The 10,597-nt window shown below is 28.8% G+C and overlaps 1 non-coding gene across 1 annotated transcript; it reads right to left on the bottom strand.

Annotated features, from left to right (window-relative positions):
- Positions 1-3,560: 3,560 nt before the first annotated feature.
- LOC122799034 lies at positions 3,561-3,701 on the bottom strand. Its single transcript, XR_006364410.1, has one exon. It is a non-coding gene; the product is annotated as a small nucleolar RNA SNORA40 (small nucleolar RNA).
- Positions 3,702-10,597: the final 6,896 nt, after the last annotated feature.

Genomic DNA, 10,597 nt, shown 5'->3' with positions numbered 1-10,597 from the left:
CAAAAGCATCCATGGGCTTGGCAGCTTTAACACTATCCTTGAAATAACACTTAACATCTGGGTGTCTTCCCCCCACAGTGAGAATGGGAGTGCTGAAACCTGCAAGATGGCCATGAGCATTTGCTTGGGCTGAAAGTTCAAACAATCTTTCATCTCAGAATCTTTCTGTTCGTCCTTATCTTCTGGCTGAAATTTGGGCCTGTTAATCCTGACACCAAGTCAAAAATTACCATGACTTTCTTCCCACTTCATTAGACTGTTCACTACTTTACACTTCCTAAAGTTCTGGGCAACGCAGAGCCAGGCTAAAATTCCTCTAAAAATATATTCTCTTAATAGCCTCTTACAATTAAAGATAACTTGACAATGGTAATGAATGTGATGGATTCCACCCAATGACAATGGCCATAAAATGTATAAATCCATATACTCAGTTACCCCGATTTTATTTTTCTGTGACCTATTCTTAAGCAAGGCTGCTAGTGGGCTAACAAATATTAATTTCCTGAACCTTTCTTATCCATAATATGCAGAGTAACATCAGAGTCAATTAAGTAAAAAAAAATCTACACAATCTTTTCTCAGTTTCCTTTCTTTATCTGAAGAGGGAATATAAGTGGTGATACTGGACCATTACAGCACAATGGATAAACTAGATGAGCCCAAGGAGCACTGTGACTTGACCTTCAAACCCAACCAGATAATATTATTATTGTCAATATTCTCAGGCAACAAAGACAACTGAGGAAATGAAGTGTTACTAAGAACAGTACCCTCCTCATTGTCCCCTCCTACCTCCTGGATATCGTCTGACCCACCTGGTAGATCTTTGGCAAAAAATATTTCAAATAAGCTACACCTTCCTGACTGATTTAAAGGAAAACAACGGGATATCAAATCCACTAGCTCTATCTGATGTTTCCTTTAGTCCCCCTTATGTGCTACAGGCCAAAAACAATAATAACTGCAGCTTTGAAATAAAATCCTGGAAACAGTTTTACAGCTTACCTTCCTAACCCTCCGTACTATATTTGTTTCCGTTTTAGAAAACAACTCAAAAACCTCTTTCCGGCTCAGAAATCATGATGTCACATCTGCCATAGCTCATCCCAGGACGTTTCCTCCCCCAAAGTGACGAAAACACCGCCTTATTAGCATGTTGTACTGAAGCCCCTGTGATCCACCCACATTGTGATGTCATCTCTGCCTTGGCCAGCCCACTATTTTCTTAATAAAAGGGATTAGCATGCTGTGTGGAACTTCTTTTACATTCAACTGAATCGTGCCGGCTCCATTTTGTGTCAAGGACTATCAACAAGTGTTTTTCTCCATCGTTGGAATAATTCAGGTAAGTGTTTGTGTTACTTTACTTTCGCTGTTTAGATAATGTTTTATTATTTTGGCTGGTTATTGTTGAGCTCTGTTCGGTTTTGTTAGTGAAATTTTTTTCCCCAAATTTCCCAAAACCCCAAAAATTTTCCCCTTTTTTATTTCTTTTTTTAAAAAAAAAACCCCAAAAAAAAATTTTTTCCCCCTTAAAAAAAAAATTTTAAAAAAACCCCCCCCCCTTTTTTTTAAAATTTTTAAAAAATTTTTTTTCCCAAAAAAAAAAAAATTTTTTTTTAAAATTGGGTTCCAAAAAAATTTTTTAAAAAAAAAAAATTTTTCTCATTTTCCCTTTTTTTTTTTTGGGGTATTTTAAAAGGGGTTTAAAAAAAATTTTTTTTTTCCCCCCAAACCTTAAAATTTTCCCCCAAAAATTAAAAAAAATTAAAAATTTTTTTAAAAAATTTTTTTTTAAAAAAGGGTTTAAGGGGCCCCCTTTTCCCCCTTTTAAAATCCCAAACCTTTTTTTTAAAAAAACCCCAAATAAAACCCCCTTTTTTTAAAAAAAAAAGGGAAAAAATTTTCTTTTTTTTTTTCCCCCCCCCCTTTTCCCCGGAAAAAAAACCCCCCTTTTTTAAAAAAATTTTTTTTTAAAACCCCCTTTTTTAAAAAAAGGGAAAAAAACCCAAAAACCTTTTGGTTTTTTTTTCCCTCCCCCCCCCTTTCCCCCAAAAAAAAAAAACCCCCTTTTAAATTTTTCCCCCCCCCAAAATTTTTTTGGTTTTTTTTCCCCCCCAAAAAAAAGGGGAAAAAAGGGGGCCCCCCCAATTTTTTTAAAAAAAAGGAAAACCCAAAAATTTTTTTTTAAAAATTTTTTTTTTTTTTCCCCCCTTTTTTAAAAAAATTTTTTAAATTTGGGGTTTTTTTTTTCCCTTTTTGGGCCCTTTTGGGAAAAAAAATGTTTTTTTTTTTTTTTTTTAAATTTTTTTTTTTTTTTGGGGTTTTTTTTTTTTTGGGGTTTTTTTTTTGGGGGTTTTAAAAGGGGGAAAAGGGGGGTTTTTAAAAAAAAAAAAATTTTTAATTTTTTTTTAAAAAAATTTTTTGGGGCTAAAAAACTTTTTTTTTTTAATTTTTTATTTTTCCCCCCAAAAAAAAAAAATTTTTTTTTTTTAAAAAATTTTTTTTAAAAATTTTTTTAAAGGAGGAAAAAAAACCCCGGGTTTTTTTTAAAAAGGGTTTTTTTTTTTTAATTTTTTTGTTTAAGGGAAAAAAAAGGTTTTTTTTTTTTTCCCCTTTTGGGAAAAGGTTTTTTAAAAAAAAAACCCCATGGGGTTTTTGGGCCCCCGGGGGGTTTTGGGGTTAAATTTGGTTTTTTTCCCCGGGAATTTTTTTGTTTTTTTGTTGGGGTTTTTTTTTTTTTTTTAAAATTTTTTTTAAAAAAATTTTTTTTTTTTTAAAAATTTTTTTTTTTTAAAAGGGGTTTTTTCCCTTTTTTTTAAAAATTTTTTTGGGGTTTGGGGGGTTTTTTAAATTTCAAAAATTTGGGGGCCCCAATTTTTTTCCAAAAATTTTTTAAAAAAAAGTTTTTAAAAAAAATTTTTTTTTCCCCCCTTTTAAAAGGGGGGGCCCCTGCCCCCCCTTTAAAATTTTGGTTTAATTCAATTTTTAAAAAAAAAAAAAAACCCCCCCCCCAAAAAAAAATTTTTAATAAAAAAAATTTTTTAAAAAAAAAAACCCCCTTTTGGGGGAAAATTTTTTTGGGGAAAATTTTTTTTTAAAAAAAACCCCCCCCCCTTTCCCCCCAAAAAAATTTTTTTTGGGTTTTTTTAAATTGGGGAAATTTTTTTAAAAATCCCCCCCTTTTTTAAAGGGGGAAAATAAAAAAAACCCCCTTTTTAAAAAAAAAAAAACCCTTTTTAAATTGAAACCGGGTTTGATTTAATATTTTTAAAAAAAAGTTTTTTTTTCCCAAAAAAAATTGGGGTTTTTCCGGGTTTAAGAAAAAAAATTTTTTTTCCCTTTTTTTGGGGGTTTTTGGGTTTAATTTTTTGGGGGGGGGTTTAAATTTTTTTTTTTTAAAAAAAAATTTTTTTTCAAATTTTTTAAAGAAAAAAAACCCCCCCTTTTTGTTGGGGTTTTTGGGGGGGGTTTTTTTTTTAAAAGGAAAAAAAAAAAAATTTTTTTAAAAAGGGCCCCCCTTTTTTTTTTTTTTTTTTAAAAAAATTTAAAAAATTTTTTCCCCTTTTTTAATGGAAAAAAAGGGGGTTTTAAAATTTTAAAAGGGGGGGGCCCCTTTTTTCCTTAAAAAAAGGGGGTTTTTTGGGGCCCCCTTTTAAAAAATTTTTTAAAAATTTAAAAAAAAAAAAAAAGGGGCCGGGGGGGGGAAAAAAAAACCCAAAATTTTTTTTAAAATTTGAAAAAGGGGGGAAAAAAAAACCCGGTTTTATTAGTTAAAAAATTTTGGTTTTGTAAAAAAAAGGGGGGTTTTTTTTTTTAAAAAGGGTTTTTGGGGAAAAATTTTTTTTTAAAAATTTTAAAAAAGGGGGGTTTTTTTTTAAAATTTTTTTGGGGGGGGTTTTTTTTTTTTAAAAAAATTTGGGTTTTTTTAAAAAAAGGGGGAAAGGGGGGGGAAAAAATTTTTTAAAAATTTCCCCAAAAATTTTTAAAAAAATTTTTTCCAAACCTTTTGGAATGGTTTGGGAAATTTTTTAAAAAAAGGGGGGTTTAAAAGGGTTTTAAAGGGGGGAAAAAAATTTTTTTTTTTTTTCCCCAAAAAAAAAAGGGTTTTTTTAAAATTGGTTTTTGGTTTTTTTTTTAAAAAAAATTTTTTTTTTTTGGGGTTTTTTTTCCCTTTTTTTTAAAAGGTCCATTTTTTTTGGGGAAAAAAAAAAGGGGAAAAGGGGGTTTTCCTTTTTTTTTTAGACCCCCCCCCGGGGGGGTTTTTATTTTAAAATTTTTCCATTTTTAAAAAAATTTTTTTAAATTTAAAGGAAAAAAAAAAAAAGGGGGTTTTTTCCCAAATTTTTTGGGGTTTTTAAAAATTTTTTTTTTAAAATTTTTTGGGGAAGTTTTTTTGGGGTTAAAACCCCCCCTTTTTTTTTGGGGGGAAAATTGGTTTTATTTTTTTTAAAATTTAAATTAAAAAGGGGGGTTTTTTTTTTTGGGTTTTTAAAATTTTTTTTAAAAAGGGGGGGGGGTTTTAATTTTAAAAAAAAAAAAAAAAAAAAAAAAAAAAAAAAAAAAAAAAAAAAAAAAAAAAAAAAAAAAAAAAAAAAAAAAAAAAAAAAAAAAAAAAAAAAAAAAAAAAAAAAAAAAAAAAAAAAAAAAAAAAACAAAAAAAAAAAAAAAAAAAACAAAAAAAAAAAAAAAAAAAAAAAAACAAAAAAACAAAAAAAAAAAAAAAAAAAAAAAAACATACAAGAAACAAAAAAAAAAAAAAAAAAAAAAAAAATTATTTTTAAAATTTTAAATTTTTTAAAAATTTTTAAAAAAATTTTTTTTTTTTGGGGGTTTGGGGTTTTTTTTTTAATTTTTTTTAAAAAAAATTTATATTTTTTTAAAAAAATTTTTTTGGTTGGGGGTTTATTTTTTAAAATTTAAATTTTTTTTTTAAAAATTTTAAAAATTTTTGGGCCCCAAAAAAAAAAAAAAAGGGGGGTTTTTTTAAAAAAAGGGGGGTTTTTTTAAAAAAAAAAAAAAAAAATTTTTTTTTTTTTTAAAAAAAAAAATTTTGGGGGGGGGGAAAAAAAAAAAAACCCCCCTTTTTTTTTTAAAAATTTAAAAAAATTTTAAAAAGGAATTTTAAAAAAAGGGGGGGGGTTTTTTTTTAAAAAAAAATTTTTAAAAAATTTAAAAACCTTTTAAAAAAAAACCCTTTAAAAAATTTTTGGTTTTTTCCCAAAAAAAGGGGACCTTTTGGGAAACCAAAAAATTTTTAAATTTTGGAAAAAAAGGAAAATTTTTTTGGGGTTTTTTTTTTTTTTTTTTAATTTTTAAAAAAAATTTTTTTTTTTAAAAAATTTTTTTTAAAAAATTTTTAAAACCTTTAATTGATTTTTTTTTTTTTTTGGGTTTTTGGGGGGGTTTTTAAACCAAAAAATTTTCCTTTTTTTAAAAAATTTTTAAAAAAATTTTTAAGAAATTTTTTGGGGTTTTTTTTTTAAAATTTTTTTAAATTTTTTTGGGGGTTTTTTTTGGGGGAAAAAAATTTTTTAAAAAAAGGGGGGTTTTTTAACCTTTGGGTTTTTTTTTTTTTTGGGGGGGGAAAAGGGGAAAACCGGGCCCCCCCTTTTTTTTAAAATTTTTTTAAAAAACCGGTTTTTTGGGGGGTTTCCAAACCCCCCCGGGGCCCCTTTTTTGGGGGGGTTTTTTAAAAAAAAAAAGGGGGGAAAAAAAATTTTTTTTTTTTGGGGTTTTTAAAAATTAAAAGGGGGCCCCCCCCCCAAAATTTCCCTTAAAACCTTGGGGGAAAAATTTTCCCGGGGGTTTTTGGAAAAAAGGGGGGGGGCCCCCCCCTTTTTTTTTGGTTTTTTTTAAAGGGGTTTCCGGGGGGGGGAAAACCCGGGTTTTTTTGGGTTAAAGGGGGATTTTTAAAAAAAAGGGAAATTTCCCAAAATTTGGGGGAAAAAACCCCGGGGGGGTTTTTGTTTCTTTTTTTTTTTTTCCCCCCTTTTTTTGGGGTTTTCTGTCCCCCCCCGGGGGGGTTCATGAAAAAAAGGGGTTTGCAAATTTTGGAAAAACCCCCCCAAAAAATTTTTTTTAAAAAAAAAATTTTTTGGGGGGGGAAAAAGGGGTTTTTTCCTTTTTTTTTTTTAATTTTTCCCCGTTTTTCCGGGCCCCCCGGGGTTTTTTTGGGGTTTTTTTCCCCAAATTTTTAAAAATCCCCAAAATTTATTAAAAACCTTGGGCCGGCCGGGCCGGGGTTTTTTTAAAAACCTTTTTTGGGGGTTTTTTAAAAACCCCCTTTTTTTTTTGGGGGGTTTTTTTTGGGGTTTTTAAAAATATTTTTTTTTTTTTTTTTAAAAAAAATTTTTTTGGCCCCCCCAAAAAATTTTTTGTAAACCCCCCGGGGGGGGGGGAATTTTCCCCTTTTCCCCCCGGGGGGGGCCCCAAAAATTTTTAAAAAATTTTTTTTTTTTTTAACAAAATTTTTTTTTGGGTTTTTTCCGGGGAAAAAAAAAAATTTTTTTTCCCGGGGTTTTTTTAATTTTTCCCCGGGGGGGGAAAAAATTTTTAAAAAAAGGGGGTTTAAAATTAAAATTAAAAAAAAACCCCTTTTGGTTTTTAAAAAAAAAAAAAAAAACCCCCCAATCCCCCCCTTTTTTTTAAGGTTTTTTTTTCCCCCCCCCAAAAAGGGGGAATTTTTTTTTTTTGGGGGGAAAAAAAAACTTTTTAAAAAAAAAAAAAAAAAACCAAAAATTAAAAATTTCCGTTTTTGGAAAAAAAAAAAAAAAATTTTTTTTTCCCCCCCCTTTTTTTAAAAAAAATTTTTTTTTAAAGTTTTTTTTTAAAAAAAATTTTTTGGGTTTTGGAAAATCATTTTTTTTTAAAAAAAATTTGCCAAAAAAAACCCAAAAAATGTAAAAAAAATTTTTTTAAAAATTTTTTTTTAAAAAGGGGGAAAAAAAATTTTTCCCCCTTTTTTTGGGTTTTTCCCCGTTTTTTTTAATTTTTTTTTTAAAGGGGGGGTTTTTAAAATTTTTTTTTTTTTTGGGGGGTTGTTTTTTTTTTTTTTTAAAAAAAAAAAAAAATAAAAGTTTTTTAAAACTTTTTTTTTTTTTAAAAAAAGGGGTTTTTCTTTCTAAAATTTTTTTTTTTCCTTTATTTTTTTTTTTAAAAAAAATTTTTTTTTAACATCCCTCCCCCTTTTTTTTTTTTTTTTTTCCCCTTCTCCTTTTTACAAAAAAAGAAAAATTTTAAATTTTTAAAAAAAAAAAAAATTTTTTTAAAGGGGGCCCAAAAAATTTTTTTTTTTAAATTTTTTTCCCCCAAAAAAAAATTTTTAAAAAAAAGGGGAAAAAAATTTAAAAGGGGAAAAAATTTTGGAGAATTTTTTTTTTTTAAAAAAAAAAAGGTTTTTTTTTTTTTTTAAAAAAATTTTGGGGTTTTTAAAAAGAAAAAAATTTTAATTTTTAAAAAAAAATTTTTAAAAATTTGGGGGAAAAAATTTTTTTTTAAAAAAAAAAAGGGGGCCCCAAAACCCCCCTTTTTTTGGGAAAAAAATTTTTTTTAAAAAATTTTTTTAATTTTTTTTTTAAAAAATTTTTTTTTTTTGGGTTTCAAAAAAAAAATTTTTTTCAAAAAATTTTTTTTTTTTTAAAAAAAAAATTTAAAAAATTGGGGAAACCCCCTATTTTTTTTTTTTTAAAAATATTTTTTTTTTTTTTTTTAAATTTTTTTTTCCCCCTTTTTTTTTTTTAAATTTTTGGGGTTTTTTTTAAAAAAAGGGGGGCCACAAAAAAAAAATTTTTTGGGGGGGAAAAATTTTAAAGGGGGGCCAAAATTTTTTTTAAAACCCCCGGGGGTTTTTTTGGGGGTCCCCTTTTTTTTTTTTTTTTTTGGGGGAATTTTTGGGGAAAAACCCAAAAATTTTGGGGGAAAAAAACCCCCCTTTTTTTAAAAAAAATTTTCCGGTTGGGGGGCCCAGGTTTTTCCCCTTTTTTTTTTTTCCCCCCTTTTTTTTTTTTGGGGGTTGGGGGGAAAAAATTTTTTTTGGGAAGGGGGGAAGGGGGGGTTTTTCCCAAAAATTTTTTTTGGGGGTTTTTCCGGGGTCAAAAATTTTTTTTCCCTTTTTCCCTTTGGGGGGAAATTTTTAAAACCCTTGGTTTTTTTTTTTTTAACCCCTTTTTTTTTTTAAAGGGGGGGAAATTTTTTTTTTTGGGTTTTTTTAAAAAGGGGGGGGTTTTTTTTTTTTTTTTTCTTTTTGGGGGGGCCCCCCTTTTTTTTTCCCCTTTTTTTTTTAAAATTTTAAATTTTTTTTGGGGTTTTTTTTTCCCTTTTTAATTTTTTAAAAGGGGTTTTTTTTTAAAATTTTAAAATTTTTTTCCCTTGAAAAATTTTACCCCCGGGAATTTTTTTTAAAAAAAATTTTTAATTTAACCTTTTTTTTAAGGGAAAAATTGGTTTTTTTTTTTAAAAAAATTTTAAAAATTTTTGGGAATTTTAAACCGACTTTTGGAAATTTTTTTAAAAAAAATTTTTTTTTTTAAAAAATTTTTTTCCCCCTTTTTTTGTTTTTTTTTTTTTTTTGGGGGGGGTTTTTGGGTTTTTTTTTTGGGGGTTTAATTTTTCCTTTTTTGGGGTTTTTTTTTTAAAATTTTTTTTTTTTGGGGTTTTTTTTTTTTTAAAAAAAAAGGTTTTTGCTTTTTACTTTTTTTTTTTTTCCCTTTTTCTTTGTTTTTTTTAAAAAATTTTTTGGGGGTTTGGTTTTTAAAAAAGTAAAAAATTTTTTTTTTTTGGGGTTTTTTAATTTTTTTTTTAAAAAAATTTTTTTTTGGGTTTTTTTTAAAAAAACCCCAAAAAAAAATTTTTTTTTTAAAAAAAAATTTTTTTTTTTAAAAAATTTTTTAAAAAAGGGGAAAATTTGGGGGAAAAAAAAAAATTTTTTTTAAAAAGGGGGAAAAAATTTTTTTTTTTTTTCCTTTTTTAAAAGGGGAAAAAGGTTTTTTTTTCCCCCCCCTTTCCGGATCCAAAAAATTTCCAAAAAATTTTAAAAAAAAAAGGGGAAAATTTTTTTTTTTTGGGGTTTTTAATTTTTTAAAAAAAAAAAATTTTTTTTTTTTTTAAAAAAATTTTTTTTTTTTTTAAGGGTTTTTTTTAATTTTTTTCGGGGGGGGAAAATTTTTAAAAGGGGGAAAAGGGAAAATTTGGGGAAAATTTTTTTTGGGGCCCAAGGGGGGGGGTTTGGGGGGTTTTTTTTTAAAAATTTTTTGGGGTTTTTTTTGGGGGGGGGTTTTTTTTTTTTCCCCCCCTTTTGGGGTTTTTTTTTCCGGGGGAAAAAAAAAATTTTTTTGAAAATTTAAAAAAATTTTTGGGGGGGGGGGGGGGGCCCCGGGGGAATTTTTTTTGGGGCCCCCCCCCTTTTTTTTTTTTTTTTTTTTTTTTTTTAAAAACCCCCTTGGGGGGAAATTTTTTTAAACGGGCCCCAAAACCCAAACCCCCCCCCCCCCCAAAAATTCCCTTGGGGTTTTGGGGTTTGGCCCCTTGGGGGTTTTTTTTGGGTTTAAGGGGGGGTTGGGGTCCCCCCCCCTTTTAAAAAAGGGGGGGCCCCCGGGGAAAGGGAAAAAACCTTCGGGAAGATCCCTTTAAAAATTTTTCCCCCCTTTCCGGGTTTTTAAAACCAAAATTTTTTTAATTTTTAAAAATTTTTAATTTTTTTGGGGGTTTGGGGGGGGAAAAAATTTTTTTGGGGGGGAGGCCCCCCCCTTTTTTTTTCCCCTTTTTGGGGGTTTTTAAAAATTTTTTTTTCCCCCTTTTTTAAAAAAACCCCAAAACCCCCCCAATTTTTTTTTTTAAAAAAATTTTTAAAAAAAAGGGTTTTGGGGTTTTTTTCCCCTTTAACTTTTTTTTTGGTTTGGGGTTTCCCCCTTTTTTTTTTTCCCCCCGGGGGGGGGGTTTTTTTTTTTTTAAGGGGGCCCTTTTTTTTTGGGGTTTTTCCCCCCGGGCCCCGGTTGGCCCCCCCTTTTAAAAAAAGGGGTGGGGGAAAAAAAAAAAAAAGGGGGGAAAAAACCCCAAAAAGGGGGTTTTTTTTTAAATTTTTTTTTTTTTTTTTCCCTTTGGGGGTTTTGTTTAAAAGGGGGGGCCCCTTTTGGGGGCCCCCCCCCAATTTTTCGGGGGGAAAAAAAAAAACCCCGGAAAAAAGGGGGGTTTTTTTTTTAAAACCCCGGGGGGAATGGGGGGGCCCCCCCCCCTTTTTTTTTTTTTTCCCCCCCCCCGGGGGGGGGGGGGCCCCTTTTAAAAAAAACCCCTTCTTGGGGGGGGGGGTTTTTTTCCCCCTTTTGGAAGGGGTTTTTTTTTTCCCTTTGGGGGAAAAAAATTTTTTTTTTTCCCCCGGGGCCCCCCCCTTTTTTGTGTTTTTTTTTGGGGGTTTTTTTTGGGGGGGGGGTTTTTTTTGGGAAAAAATTTTTTTTGGGTGGGTTTTTTTTTTTTTTTAAAAACAAAATTTTTTTTTTTGGGTTTTTTTTTCCCCCCCCGGGGGCCCCCCCAAGGTTTTTTTTTAAAAAAAAGGTTGGGCCCCTTTTTTTTCCCCAAAAGCAAAAAAAATTTTTGGGGG

Source organism: Protopterus annectens, chromosome 3.part1 (genome assembly GCF_019279795.1).
Source record: "Protopterus annectens isolate FY-2018-M chromosome 3.part1, PAN1.0, whole genome shotgun sequence".
Classification (NCBI taxonomy): domain Eukaryota; kingdom Metazoa; phylum Chordata; order Ceratodontiformes; family Protopteridae; genus Protopterus; species Protopterus annectens.
This window is presented reverse-complemented; position numbering and strand designations above follow the sequence as displayed.